At 33.7% G+C, this 16,549-nt stretch overlaps 1 protein-coding gene across 50 annotated transcripts in view; it reads left to right on the top strand.

Moving 5' to 3' along the window:
• The window catches only part of gish (casein kinase I gish), a 230,538-nt gene that overhangs the window by 104,814 nt on the left and 109,175 nt on the right, over window positions 1-16,549 (top strand). For 6 of the 50 annotated variants that reach the window (XM_067779022.1, XM_067779018.1, XM_067779012.1 and 3 more), the window contains exon 1: window positions 4,623-4,805. The exons of 42 other annotated variants lie outside the window; for them this stretch is intronic. The gene's annotated coding sequence lies outside the window, so the exon portion shown is untranslated. Of the gene's footprint in view, window positions 1-4,622; window positions 4,918-4,946; window positions 5,332-16,549 lie in introns of those variants that run through there. 2 more of the 50 variants (XM_067778996.1, XM_067778994.1) reach the window with 2 other exon arrangements.

Here is a 16,549-nt window from a genome sequence, read left to right as displayed (position 1 = left end):
AATTAAAACTACTTACCATCTACAAAATTCTCAATATGAGCGCTTACACGACTGCCTAGTACGGACTGACGTGAACTCCACAGCAAAGAGTTGTTTTGTTATAATTAGGGCCAGTATTTTTATGCACTATAAACTAGAAAATATGCGCATATAATATGACCTAAAAAATCAAAAATATGCACTAAACACATAAAGAATATGCAAAAACACTTCTCACATTTTTTTAAATTTTTTTATCAGTTTTCATTTTTTTAAGTTTTTAATTAACACAAGGATATATTGGACTCTTAGTGTGAAAGACTCCAAATTAATCAAATATACATACATATACATTTTTAATGTATACAATAAAATAAATAGTTAAGCACTTTTAAAAGTAAAATATCAATAAATTATTTTCAAATCCATACATATGTACACATACTTCCTTGTTGATGGTTTTATTGGCAAACAAGATAAATTGTTCTTTAAAATTTTCAAAGTTAAAGCTTTCCCTATTTGGGCGCAAAAATGTTTTGTACAAGGACGTTCTTTCTACTTCAACACTGGTGATTGGGGCGTACTTGAAGCAAGAGAATTCGTGGGGGTGATAACTACTTTCGTTACAGCTGTCACTTAAGTCCATTTGGTCACTTGAACTTAGCACACAGGATATTACCTTAAGTTCCTGGAACACAGTATTTTTTTGCAGAACGGTATTCAATTTCTCCCTTATCTTTTCTCCAATTTCACCTTGCATCCCTTCAATAGTTGTAACATCAGCCTCCACAATATGCAATTGTTCAGCCAACGATTTTTTCCCGTCCAATTTAGTTATGATATCTGGCAAGAAACTGCAGTTTGAATTAATATAGGCTAAATGTGCTTCAATAGAATTTGAAGACATTCCCTTTTTTGCCATAATTTAGATCTTTAAGAAAGGATTGAAACTCGTTAAAATTTTCGGAATAATATTTTCCGCCTCTAACCAGGTGCCCCATCTTGTTAATATTGGCTGTGGCGGAGGAGCGATATGTTTTTAAACGCTTCAACACGCAAAGCAGATTTTAACAATATTTTCTTTCCATTAGATATTAAGTCATCCACATCACTAAAACGGGTTCTAACTCTCTTCGGCCACTCGATGCATTGCATGTGCCAACCAAGTAACGTGCAGTAATTTTGGATAAAATACCTTCACGCTTTTGCTGACTTTACCATATACATATGGAGCTGCGTCAGTGACATACAAAAGAGTTTTCGACTTTTCGAAGTCAGGGCCCAATAATTGCATGGAATCATCAAATGTTCTTATAATTGTGGAGTTATTTGTGCGTTCTAGACAAACGACGTTTATAAAAAAAATTTTGAGCTCACATCATTGTTGTTGTTGTTGTTGTAGCGATAAGGTTGCTCCCCGAAGGCTTTGTGGAGTGTCATCGATGTGATGGTCCTTTGTCGGATACAAATACGGTACGCTCCGGTATCATAGCACCATTAAGGTGCTAGCCCGACCATCTCGGGAACGATTTATGTGGCCACATTAAACCTTCAGGCCATTCCCTCCCTCCCTACCCCCAAATTCCATGAGGAGCTTGGGGTCGCTAGAGCCTCGTCTGTTAGTGAAACAGGATTCGCCGTGGATAGGTGAGGTTGACAATTGGGTTTGGAGAACTATATATTGCGCTGGCAACCTGAAGGGTTGCGCTACACATCCCCTTGAATATGGTACTTTAGTCGCCTCTTACGACAGGCATACCTACCGCGGGTATATTCTGATCCCCTAACCCGATGGGGTAATATTTCGATGTAATGGATGTAATATTTCGACTAAAATGTTTGCTACAAAATGGCCTTGTATGTCAGTCGTTTCATCAATTAATACCCACAAAAAGTGGTTCTTCAATTGCCCTTTGATTTCTTCAATTTGCGATAAATAGATATCATGGACATAGTTTTTTCTCAATGTTGACTCAGAAGGAATGGATTCCGTCGTATATTTTTTGAAAAACTATTAAATGCTGGTTTGTTAACTTCCATAATGGGATATCAGCTGCAATAAATGACTCGCAAAGCTCCATGTAAAACTTGTTCTTATTGCCCACGTAATTTTTAAGCAGGCATTGAGAAGTTTTTTCATCTTGCCTTCTAGAAAGCTCTACGTGCTCCTGGCTCCGCATGTGCTGATCAACTTGAAACTTTTTTACACAGCAACTCTTTTATTCAAATTTTGCAAAATAAAATTGCTCCATCGGTTTCGAATATCTCTTTATATTCGTTCACATATTTTGAAATAGTTCCAGCCAAAGTAGTTTTAGTATTAGGCATTTTTAAAAAAATTCTGAATTTACAATTTTTTGTGCAAAAAGAAGATAAATAAGAAAACGAATCGCAGAACATAAAATATTTATACCAGTGACACTGGCCGTGAGCAACGTTTAAATTCAAATATAAAAGTATATATATGGGGTATTCCATCCCATTTCGACCAATTTTGAACCCGACGCCTTTAGAATTGGCTGAAAGTTTTTCTTCTTTCTCTAGCTTACGAAAGACGTTTTTCAGAAGTTTTTCAAACTTTTTCATCCAACTCAAAAAAAGTTATGAATTTAAAAAAAAACACCGTTTTTGTTTTCAAAATGCTATAACTTTTTCAAAAATTGACCGTTTGGAATCATTTTTTTTTTTTAAATATGTTTTTAAATGTACTTTTCGGAAAAAATACAAAAAAATTTTAGTTTTTTTTTCAATTAAATAAAAAAAAAAAATTCTCGGCCCACTCCGGGATTAGTGGAGATGATTGCAGAATTGATTGAAGTTTTTTATGAGAAAAAAAGGGCGAAATTCGAAAAATCTCGAAAAACTGAAAAATTGCAAAAAAAAGAAACTTTTTAAAAATTTTTGGAATTTTTTCCGAAAAGTACATTTAAAAAAAATTTAAAAAAAAAGATCCCAAACGCTAAATTTTTGAAAAAGTTATAGCATTTTGAAAACAAAAACGGTGTTTTTTTTTAAATTCATAACTTTTTTTGAGTTGGATGAAAAAGTTTGAAAAACTTCTGAAAAACGTCTTTCGTAAGCTAGAAAGAGAAGAAAAACTTTCAGCCAATTCTAAAGGGGTCGGGTTCATAATTGGTCGAAATGGGATGGAATACCCCATATAGATATGTACAAATCGTACAGGTGTACGCAGAAACATATAGTTCGCTCTCATACCAGCTACCCTTATTGTAATACACACAGACTGTAGTATAGACTAACTACGCATTGGCAAATGCATTATTGGTATAAAAACATATGTTCGATAAGGTTGCCAACTAATCTTGAAATGTATTTAACTGAAATTCACCAAAGACTAAAAAATATGCGACAAAATACCTTTATGAAAAAATCTGCAAATATATGCATTCAAGACAAAATATGCAAAAATATGCACTAACAAATCAATGCCATTTTTACACTTATTTCTTGATTCGAAAAATCGTATATTCTTTAAGTTCCTGTGACTTACCAAAAAAATATGTAACGCATAGGAATTCGGGCCCTAGTTATAATCAATGCATATGTCACGCATTATTCTAATGGAACCCGATTGCATAACTTTTCCAGCTGGTTATCGCTTTCAACCTAGATTCTTTAGAAATAGAGATCATATTTTCCATGCCCTGATTATTTTCTCCCGTAATCATATTTTTTCTCTTACACTATGGCAGCGCACTGCACTCAAGTAGCCCAATGAAACATGGCTAATTCTGTTCACTATTTGTTTAATTCTTACTTTGCCGAGTCGTTGAAAGGCAGTGGCCTGTTAAGCGTATAATATATATAGATATAAAACTGTTCAACTACAAAGAAACTCATCAACTAAGAAAATATGTACACACATATAGAATACAAAAAATATAGGCATAGTTTTTATTTAATTATTAAGAGAAAATTTTATAGGCTTATAATGCCTCGAAACTCGGCATGGAGCATTAAAGTTTACTTCGTTTAAAAGTAATGGGCTTCAAATCGATCCATGTAATAGTTTAGCCATAAATATTACTCTTAGCATTTATCTAAGACTTGCAAGGGTTGGAAGATTTATAAGCTTTAACCAATTAGTGTTAAAGAGGTAGATTATAAAAAGTGTCCCTTTGAAAAATTCTCAAAGAGAAAAGTAAAAACTGTTTTTGAATTGCTTCCGATTTATATTCTATAATCGGTCTAACCACAGGCTCACTTAACTTGTTTGACCATCTTTTCACAAATGCTAAAACACCTTTATTGATTGGGAAATAATAGTGGGACTGAAACTAAGAGTAAGCGAGCAATATTTAACCGATCACTTTATCGGCGTTCAGGAGCGTGAGTTTATGGCGCTGAAATAAGCTGTCATTAATCAAGGTACTTCAAACCAACTCACCTCAAAATTAACAAAAACTAAAAAAAAAAAAAAACAAATTTATATATACACCTCGGGTTTCAGAGACAGCACCGAAAAATTAAAAATAAATTGAATCGATGCTTTTATTTTTCTCACGAATGTAGGTTCCTCTCATTTCTCTGTTTCCTCTATATTCGCTCGTTTATTATTTGCTCAACTTACTCAATGCTCCAAAAGTATCTCAGTCATTCTGTATTACATTCGGTCATTCCTAGTATAGTTTTAGTCGTTTGCCGGAAAAGTTGCATTGCTACATAAACGGCGTTGTTCGTGAAGGCGTGTTAATTACTATAACTATCAATTAAAATTAAATTCAACAACACACAAAAAAACGTCACCGATAACTGCATATATGCACAACCAGGAAAACGAAAATAAAAAGAAAATTTAATTAAGTGTGCGTGTAGTATAACCAATTGAGTATTTGTCTTATTTCTAGTTACGCTATTATGCTCGTACATACATATATAAAAAACCATATACATATACAATACATATCAATATATATGGTATAAATATCTTATGTGATCATTTATAGTGTTTATTTACAAGAAAAGTTCATAGATACATGATTTATGTAGTTTTGTTGTTGTAAAACAGCTTTTTACAAGCATTTGCCAAATTCTGTCACAAAATACCGAAACTTGCTCGGCTTCTATTTTTTTGCTGGTGTTAAAACGATTGGCATTGCTCGATTTTGTGCTGTAGAAGTGTTTTTGCAGTGGATACAAAAAGTTAATAATAAAACAACTACATATACGATTTTGTCAAAGTGCATCGCTTTTCAAGCAAAGCTATTGCTGTTTTTTGTGATTATTTATGGAGAAGATTACCCTCCAAAATATTTAGTAAATAAAATTTGCATTTCAACTATCGTAGGAGTGCGGGTTCGAATCCCACTCCCGGGAGAAAAGGCTTTGAAGGTATAATCGAAACAGCTGTCAGGACGGACATGTCACGTTGTTTAAATTTTTCCCAAATTATTAAATAAAATTTGCAAAACTTGTGTGAATTGTGTTGAATTCGCCAAAATTGTTGGAGAAAAATCGTGGTAATAGTCTAGTTGAGGGGTCGACTGCTAATACGCTACCAAAAATATCGATAGAGGTGTCAAAAGACGCATATTAATCTTGAGACCAATAATCCGAAGGCGGAAAAGAAAAATTTTATCTCTGTCCGGAGATATTTGCTGTTGAAGTTTGTGATATTCATGTGGTTGTTGTTGTGTTTGTACCCACCAAAAAAATTGTGCATCACCGTGGCGGTAGCCACGGTTATACCACACACCCGGACTTGGCATGGCGTAGCCCAGGGTTATTTTTTATAAGCGCGACCGAAGGCCGCCAACGCAGAAAGGTGTTCTGCGCAAAAATACTATGGATCCCACCCCCGGTTTCGGAGGTACCCGCGGGTCTTTTTCCGGTTTTTCGTTAATATCTTTTGAACGAGTTAAAATTTTTATCCTCCGCCTTCGGATTCTTAATACTGATGCCAAGACGCGTCGTTTGACACCTCTCTCGATATTTTTGGTAGCCTATTAGCAGTCGACCCCTCAACTAGACTATTACCAAAATCGTTAATGTGGATATAATATTGTGCACATACAGTTGTGAACGCGAAAATAGCAACAAAATTATTGCAAACTGCATTAGGTATTTCATTTTGTTTATTTGCGTTAATTGGCTTTAGAGAAGTATATAACGTAAGCTATGCAATCCTATTTCAAAAAAGTCGAAAATTTAAAAATATAATCTACACGAAAACTTTAAAATGTTCACTGAGAGTCTTTAACATTTTTTGGATTATGCCGTTTTGTAGACCAAGCGAGTTTAGTACAACAAATTTCAAGGTGTTTGGAGTTTTTAAAAGTTCGCATTGATTTGTTTTTTAAACGGGTTTATTTAGGTTGACTTGACAGGACGTTGTGAACGGATTTTGTAATTAAAATTTAAGTAACTTCCCGATAAGCTACAAGCTTGAAACTTGGAATATAGCTCAGAACCCGATGACAATGCAATAATAAGAATAAAAAAATCGTCACTAGGTGGCGCAAGGATCGGTATATTTACAAAAATCGTATTTGTGGTCCGATTTGGCTCATATTTGGAACACATAATACATACAAGAATAGAAAGCGACCTATGAAAAAACCGCCACTAGGTGGCGCAAGGATCGAGATATTCACAAAAATCGTATTTGTGGTCCGATTTGGCTCATATTTGGAACAAATATTACATACAGTCCGGTAGAAGTAACATCAAAATATTTTGGAGTTCAAGGGACAAGCATACGTGGCGCAGAGTCGAGTAAAGTCTTTGGAAGGATTATGTATTGAGGACAAATTGTCAGGAAAGAGTCCTTGTAATAATGAGTCACTAAATCAACTAAATCGAATGAGAAATAATAGGCAATTAAAAAAAGCTTAAAAACTTGAAAATAAAATAATTAAAAAAAAATTTTTTAAAGTTAAACGGTTTTATTGAAAACAATACTTACATGAAGTAATAATAATACTAAAAGCTAGAAAAAAATAAGGTAGGTCCTAGGTACTAGTCATCACACTCCTCATCGATCTAGGGCTATGATAAGACAATTAAATTTAAGCGTTGGACGCATAAAATTTATATTGATAGTCATAAGTAAGACTAACTGAACCTTAATCAAGTTATGCTAAGCCTCACATTTTTAGAAATTTCACGCGCCCAAGGCTTTTATTTAATTGTCTGATCAACGCCCTAGATCGATGAGGAGTGTGATGACTAGTACCTAGGACCTACCTAATTATTTTCTAGCTTTTAGTATTATTATTACTTCATGTAAGTATTGTTTTCAATAAACCGTTTAACTTAAAGCTTTTTTCAAATTATTTTATATGAAAGAGTAATTGTGTATAACAACTTTTATTGAAGAAAATTTGAAACACTTTTCAAAAAGTAAATTAAAAAATATTAAGTTATTACTGACTATTGTTTTAGTTTTGTTTTCATTGAAACATTATAAATTATAGGATTGGTTGACATTTTTTATAACAATTGTCAGTCACTCAGAGCCGGCATATGGGTGTAAGTTTCCGAAAATCCCCTGCAAAATATTTCAAAGTTTTCATAAAGTATTTTAACACAAATTTTCGAACTTTTTCGAATGAGTTTTTAACTAGGTTTAACTATTTTCGTTGAAGAGGAAAAATAAAAAAAATATGTTAAAAAACTGACTGAAATAGTGTTTATAAAACTTGCTGCTATTTAATGTGAAAGATTTAAAGAAAACCCGAAACCTTGAAATGATAATAAAGCGAAAATAAAATTTGATTGCCTAAAAGTTGTTGGTAAGGTCAAAAAAAAAATTTTTTTTCAAAAAGACAAAAAATGGATGTGATTTAAAAAATACAAAAAATAAGTCAATTTCTTTTTATTTATAAATAGCAAAATAAAAAAAAAAACAACATTTAAAACAAAAAAAAAAAAAAAAATTGAATTACGAAAATGTTCAAGAAGCAAGTTAATCCTAAAAAAATCTGTAGCATTTAACACGTTGTATCAGAAGAGGGAAATATCCTTATGGCACTTGGGGGTGGGGTGGGGAGGGATGGCCTGAAGGTTTAATGTGGCCATATAAATCGTTCCCGAGATGGTCGGGCTTGCACTTTAATGGTGCTGTGTTACCGGAGCGTACCGGATCCCTATCCGGCAAAGGACCATCACATCGATAACACTCCCCAAAGCGTTCGGGGAATAGCCTTATCGTTACAACAACAACAAAAACACTGCTAATACGCTTCGAAAAATATCGAGAGAAGTGTCAAAAGACGAGTATTGACTTCGACAACAATAATTCATTAGAAGAAGCAGAATTATTGCGTACGCTGGCTTCTAGTATTTATCTGATTTATCTTAATCCATTAATTAGCAAATTATAAATTAGTGCACCTACCCCAATATTCTCGTATCATAATTGAGAAACATGTACATTGAATTCATATGCTGTAATATTCTTGAAATTTTTTTTACACATTTTTATTTATTTTTGTGCTTTTCTGCATTCAATAAATTTTGTTTGATTTTCCTTTAAAGAAGTCAAATTTTGTTAATGCCAACGTTAAATGAAATGTGAAAATGATAATTTTCATATTCAATAGTTTTCCACATTACTCACACATTAAGTTGCTTGTAGTATTTTTAACTTTACAAAGAGTTGCCACAACAGCGCACAATTTTACGTATTTGAACAGTTTGGGATATTTTTAACCCACTTAAATTTGAATTTACCTCGTCATATTCTGTCGTACATACATATGTACATACTTATATTCATCATATACATACATATGTACATAACCTACATAACTTATTTTCGCGCTATTTATGTACATCATATTCGACTGTGTGTTTGTGTTTGTGTTTGTCTTTTACTGCTTACTTTTCAAGTCTTTCACCTGGAAAATAATTCATTACGAATTTTGGGAAACTCCGCTTATTTTACACCACTAACGTTCGAATCGCTAAACTGTTGAATAAATAACTCCAATATTCAATAATGCAAAATGGTCTTTATTATACTACTTTGAAAGTACTTCACAATAACACTTATAACTTCGCGAATTCCATGCTTGTTTACCAGCCATATGTGTACATGTATATTTGTAGTTTATAGTCTCTCTCATAGCCATATGCATGTGTATATGTGAGTAATACTTTGGCTGATGATTACATTTGTTTGCGAGTATCTTCGTTGCCTTGTATGGACATATGTGTGTAAATGATGATTGATTTGTTTACGTACCAAGAGTGGCAACTTACTTTATTGTTGTTGTGCCTTTATTTACTTAGTATGATGTGAGTATCACTTAGTTATACCAATATTCGTTACAATATTCTACCCCTTTTGCGAAATCGTTACGTTGCCTTTTGGAATTTTCGAAATTAGAAGGGATTTATTTTCGAATTTTTTAAGAAGCTTTGTATGAAAGGTGATTACGACTTCGTTACGGATATGCAGTAACGAACCCACTCTACCATGTACCACAAAATATATTACGCTAGTTAAGCTACTGTTCTATGTATGTTTTTGTCAGAGAATATTTGTTTATCTCTTTCTCTTAATGAAATTTCCGTAATTTGATAGTTCAAACCTAAATATTCTAAATTCCGACAAATGTGGATGGATGTTCTGGTTTAATGGGTTTTGTTGTGCTCTAGGAGTTTCAAGAATTTTTGTTTCAAAATGTACATTTCAATCAAAGTTGTTGCTATTGATAACACGAAAAAGCAGTAAAAATTATTAACTTCGCATCGATTTTTGAAAATTTTTCTCCCGTATTGTTTTTCATATAAAAACCAAAATTGTGTGCCAATCTTATGGAACATATAAAGTTTTTTCTGCTTATTGGACCACACAATGTTTTTTCCGGAGATTGAGCCATAAGTAAAAAAAGTAGTTTCTTCGTTTTTCAAAGTTACCCTCGAAAACATACATATATAGTTATGGAATGACGAAGCTCGATATTTTACTTATCGCAGTTTTTTTTTTAATTTCGCCCATTTTTCCCTCTTTCCTCCGCAAATTTAATACGTAAAGTCAAAAGTCAGATTTTCAGAAAAAAAAAATCCCACCAATGCGTATGTTAGTTCACCAATAGGCCGACAAAGAACAGCAATTGTAAATATAATCCCAGAGCACCGGCAAAAAATTAAAAATTTACAGAGTTTATAGACACATACAGAAACAATGAATTGGTGATATATGTCGCGACGCTGTAAAAATTGTCAAAACAAAAACAGTTAACCAACGACCGCTGTGGTGGTCGAATGGTGAGCTAGGGCTTAGCAACCCTAGAAATAGATTTATGTTACCAGCTACGGCTTTTCACTGAGTTCGTTTCGACCCAGTGTGATCGTGCAAATCAAACTGCCCGGTAAACAATAACAATTGTTAATATATAATAATTTAAAAGAATATATTACTCATATAGTTATGTTTTGAAGCTTAACTTCGAAAAATCAAAAAACTATTTTTTTCCTATGGCTTAATCTCTTGGCAAAATATTGGCTTGCACCAATACGCAGCCGAGTCCTATGCAGTGTTATACGAAAATTCGTCGCGAGCTTCTGGTTGCTTTATAATTACCATTTTTTAATCGCCCTTGATTTTCCCTCACCTTAATTTAAAAAAATTAATAAATTTTGTCAGCTAAAATCAATTAAATACCCCGAAGTTCGTCGCTGAAACACTCTTAACCATATAAATAATTTTATTTTTTTTTTTATTTTTGAAAAATCGTTTAATAAAAATAAATAAATAAAAGGCGTGATAACCTCCGAAGAGATTCCGAGCTTCTCTTTCAATTTGCGTTGTGCTACTTTTAATTTTTTCTACAAATTGGCGGCACGAGACCTACATGTTTTACGCCGACTCCGAACGGCATCTGCAAGGCAAGATGTGTTTTCAATGAAAATCTTTCCATGGCAAAAATACACTCGGAATGTTTGCCAAATCACTGCCGAGAGACGACCCCGCGTAAAAGACGATTCTTCTAATTGAAAAAACTTGTTTCTAAATTGTTGATGTTTCTTTGCCCTGGAACCGAACTCAGGATCTTTGGCGAGGTAGGAGGAGTACGCTGCCACCACACCACGGCGGCCGCCGTTAAACAACTGCTTTTTTCTATTTATTTACGTTCACGTTTTTATCCGTTTTTGCTGCTGACTTCCCCTTAATTTCTATTTAATAAATATTTAATCATCATTTCACGTTTTTGTTGTTGCTATAATTTTTCAATATTTTTATCATTCCTCTTCTCGCTATTGCAATCAGCTGTCTTTTGATTGTGTCTATTTATATAGCTCTCTCTCTCCCACTCTCTCGCTCTCACCCTTTCCTTGTTTCATATTGCACTTTTACCCGTTTTCTTTTCTTCCAATATGGTGTATATTACATATGTACATACATATATGTAACTAAAAAAGATGCTTCGCAACTTCGCCACTGCCTTTTTCACCTTTTCTTCTGTGTGAATACCACAAAAACTGGAATGCTTTTTTTCATCTGTTTTTATTTGTTGTTCTCTTCCATCGGCTGATTTTATATCAACTAACGAATGCATTTAGCCATCCAACATATTTCGCCGGTTTGTGCTGCCATTTTTGTTGCCTGACAATAGCCAGTTGTTGGTATTTATCGTTTTGGCTTTGACTCTTCTCCAGGCCATTCATTTTTCCACTGCAACTGGTTAATTATTGTTGCTTGTAATTCTCTTTAAATATTATGTGCTATATTTTACTTTGGTCTTAATTCCATTTTACTACTTAAAGTACTAGGAATTGATCTTAAAAAAAAAATTACATTAAATATTAAATAAGCATAAAAATACAAAATAAAATGTTGAAAGTTTGAAAGTAACATAGTACATCTTTAATTCAGAATTATGTAAATGTAAATATTTTCAGCTAAATGGAAATAAAAAGATGATAAAAAAATTTTAAGGACTACCTTTATATAAATGGACCAAAAAATAGAAGGCAAATTTTCCTTTAATACAGACATAGTCTTGTCGAATTTTGACTAAAAAACTTTAAAAAAGTTCTTGTAAAAGAATTTTGGGATTAAAAATTATAAAGGTGGAGCGCAATCTTTCAATACAAGGCAAGCCATGTACTTTGGATTAACTAATTGATTATTTAAAATTAAAACACGCATTCTACCTTTATAATTTTAAATCCCAAAATTCTTTCACAAGAGCTATTGTTAAAGTGTTTTAGTAAAAATTCAACAAGACTGTCTGTATTAAAGGAAAAATTGCCTTCTATTTTTTGGTCCATTTATATAAAGGTAGTCATTAAAATTTTTTTTATAATCTTTTTATTTTCAATTGTTTAGTACTGCCCACAAAAAGGCAACTTTGATTAGTAATTTAAGTAATTCCTAAGTGAAAATTCTTATCTTTATTTGTTCAAAATAGCTACCCGTTCTTTGGCGCTGTTCGGACGTAGGTACTACGTCTATATCTATATTCGGTTTAGGTGACTGTAGAAAGATGTATGTGTGCTACATATAAAAGTTGCGTACGCCTAAAAGTATGCAAGGACGTGCATTGAGTTGGGCCTTCAAGGAGGTGTAGAATTCCACCTGCAACACTCACGAGGCTAACCATGAAGGTATGGCCTAATCTTCTAAATAGTTCGACTTGTGCGTTACGTTGATCAAACATTGCACTGTCACCGAGTTTTAAACTATATTTCAGGTTTCAAGTCTCTAGGTATCCAGGAAGTTGGTTAAAAATCGATTGCAAGATTTCCAATTTAAAATTAGTTTTCTCAATATATCGATCAATGTGCCACCTAGCGGATTTTTTTTTGATAAAATATTGTATTGTCATCGGGTTCTGACTTACGGCCCAAGTTTCATGTCTCTAGCTCATCGGAAAGTTACTCGAAAATCGATCGCAAGATTACCCTCATTTTTCAGGGATTTGTAGTTATCGCAATTAGCACGCCACTTAGCGGAACTTTGTTTTCTATAAATTGTATTGTCACCGGATCTCGAACTACGTGCTCAGTTACAAGTCTCTAGGTAACCGGGAAGTTAGTTAAGAATGGATTGAAATATTCCCAAATTAAAATTAAATTTCCTAATATCTCGATCCATGCGCAACCTAGCGGAATTTTTTTGATAAAATATTATACATATTTGGCGATTCTGCCAAACATTACTGTAACCGAAATATATCGGAAGAAAAAAAACTATGTGTTTCATTTATTAAAAAGACCTTGAGCCAGCAGAATCGCCAAATATTTACAAGAACACAGGTCGCAAAAAATCCAATAGTATTAAAATATTATACAATATTGCATTGTCACCAGGTTCTGACTTACGGCTCAAGTTTCATATCTCCAGCTCAAAAATCTATTGCAAGATTTCCATCGTTTTTCAAGGATTTGCAGTTATTTCACTTAGCGCGCCACCTAGCGGAATTGTGTTTTCTGTAAATTATATTGTCACCGGGTCTCGAACTATGTGCTAAGTTGCAAGTCTCTAGGTAACCGGGAAGTTAGTTAAAAATGGATTGAAATATTTCCTAATATCTCGATCCATGCGCCACGTAGCGGAATTTTTTTGATAAAGCTCACCGGGAAGTTACTCAAAAATCGACTGCCAGATTCCCCTCGTTTTTCAGGGATTTGTAGTTATCTCAATTAGCACGCCACCTAGCGGAACTTTGTTTCCCATAAATTGTATTGGTACCGGGTCTCGAACTACATATGTGCTTAGTTACAAGTCTCGAGGTCACCGGGAAGTTAGTTAAAAATGTATTGAAAAATTCCCAAATCAAAACTAGATTTCTTAATATCTCGATCCATGCGCCACCTAGCGAATTTTTTTGATCAAATATTTCATTGTCACCGGGTTCTGACTCCCGGCCCAAGTTTCAAGTCTCTAGCTCACCGGGAAGTTAATTAAAAATCGATCGCAAGATTCCCTGCGTTTTTTCAGGGATTTTCGTTTATCTCGATTCGTTTGCCACCTGGCGGCATTTCGTTTTCCACGAATTGTAGTGCCATCGAATCGCAAACTATGTGCTAAGTTTCGAGTCTCTGGATCACTGAGAAGTTAGTTAAAAGTCGATCGCAAAATTTCCATTTTAAAATTAATTTTCTGTATATCTCGATCCGTGCGCCACCTAGCGGAGTTGTTTTTTACTTGCATTGTAATGTCTCCCAGATCTGAACTATGTTCTAAGTATCAAATGACTGGCTCAACGGGAAGTTACCGAAAAAGACTTTTCCGTGGGTCAAAAATTCGTATGGAAATGAGGGGCAAACATGAAAGGGACTTAATATAAAGGTAGTAAAAATAAATAAAAAGTAAAACCAAGCAAAAATTTAAAGGAAAGCTTAAAATATACAGAAAATCAACCCTACAGTAAAAATATCATACACTATGAAGCTCTTGTTTGGTGTACGGCCACTCAAAAGAGAAGGTACCTACCTCAAAAAATTTGAGGTGGTATGTAGACTATTGAAAATATAACCGGAGCCCAATAGAAACAACACTTGCAGCTACACTTTATGCCATTGTGCAAATTTCATATTTCATATTTCTTTATTCAGTCTAAGATTTACAAGAATCTTACAGACTATATTAAACATTATTAAACATACGGTTTATTTACAGTAATGTTAATTTAAAATGGAAAATAACATATTTTTAAAACTTCGACGAGATATCGAAAAATCAATACAATAATTATTATTGATTGAGTTAATAGCAATTAGAGCGCGAGTGATCGGGCCATTAAGCGCGTAATTAGACCTAAACTGGTCCATTACAAACATAGTATATTGGCGCAAAGTCCGTGATGGAACATAAAAGTTCAAAGACTCTAACAGTATTGGGCAATCAATATTGCCATTGGAAATATCATAAATAAACATTATAGATGTAATTACTCTTCTACTTTCTAATGTGTGAAGATTAATTAGCTTACACCTAGAGATATATGGAGGAAGAGGCAGATCGAAGTTTATATCGTATATACAGTACTTCATGAATATTTTTTGCACACGTTCGATTCTCTTATTGTGTATCTCATAATAAGGACTCCATATTATGGAACCATAATCAAGCCTTGACCGTACAAAGGCATTGTATGATAGTTTTTATACTCAGTTGAGCAGAGCTCACAGAGTATATTAAGTTTGATTGGATAACGGTTGGTTGTACATATATAAAGGAATCGAGATAGATATAGACTTCCATATATCAAAATAATCAGGATCGAAAAAAAATTTGATTGAGCCATGTCCGTCCGTCCGTCCGTCCGTTAACACGATAACTTGAGTAAATTTTGAGGTATCTTAATGAAATTTGGTATGTAGGTTCCTGAGCACTCATCTCAGATCGCTATTTAAAATGAACGATATCGGACTATAACCACGCCCACTTTTTCGATATCGAAAATTTCGAAAAACCGAAAAAGTGCGATAACTCATTACAAAAGACAGATAGATGGGTTGACGTTATGACGCAGAATAGAAAATTAGTAAGATTTTGGACAATGGGCGTGGCCCCGCCCACTTTTACAAGAAGGTAATTTAAAAGTTTTGCAAGCTGTAATTTGGCAGTCGTTGAAGATATCATGATGAAATTTGGCAGGAACGTTACTACTATTACTCTATATGTGCTAAATAAAAATTAGCAAAATTGGATTAAGAACACGCCCACTTTTTAAAAAAAAATTTTTTTAAATTAAAATTTTAACAAAAAATGTAATATCTTTACTGTATATAAGTAAATTAAGTCAAAATTCAACTCCAGTAATGATATGATGCAACAAAATACAAAAATAAAAGAAAATTTCAAAATGGGCGTGGTTCCGCCCATTTTCATTTAGTATGTCTAGAATACTTTTATTGCCATAAGTCGAACAAAAATTTACCAATCCTTCTCAAATTTGGTAGGAGCATAGATTCTATGACGGTAACTGTTCTCTGTGAAAATGGGCGAAATTGGTGGAAGCCACGCCCAGTTTTTATACACAGTCCACCGTCTGTCCTTCCGCTCGGCCATTAACACAATAACTTGAGCAAAATCCGATATATCTTTACTAAACTTAGCCCACGTACTTACCTGAGCTCACTTTTTCTTGATATAAAAAATGGGCGAAATCTGACCATAACCACGCCCACTTTATCGATATCGAAAATTACGAAAAATGAAAAAAATGCCATAATTCTATACCAAATACGAAAAAAGGGATGAAACATGGTAACTGGATTGGTTTGTTGACGCAAAATATAACTTTGGAAAAATCTTTGTAAAATGGGTGTGACACCTACCATATTAAGTAGAAGAAAATGAAAAAGTTCTACAAGGCGAAATCAACAGCCCTTGGAATCTTGGCAGGAATACTGTTAGTGGTATTGCATATATAAATAAATTAGCAGTACCCGACAGATGATTTTCTGGATCACCTGGTCCACATTTTGGTGGATATCACGAGAACGCCTTCACATATACATCTAAGGGCCACTCGCTTTTAAAACCCTCATTAATACCTTTAATTTGATATCCATATCGTACAAAAACATACCAGAGTCACCCCTGTCCCACCCTAATGGCGATATCTCGAAAAGGCGTCCACCTATA

Source organism: Eurosta solidaginis, chromosome 1 (assembly GCF_040869045.1).
Source record: "Eurosta solidaginis isolate ZX-2024a chromosome 1, ASM4086904v1, whole genome shotgun sequence".
NCBI classification, from domain to species: Eukaryota; Metazoa; Arthropoda; class Insecta; order Diptera; family Tephritidae; genus Eurosta; species Eurosta solidaginis.
Note: the sequence above shows the minus strand (reverse complement) of the source record. Positions and strands in the feature narration are given on the sequence as shown.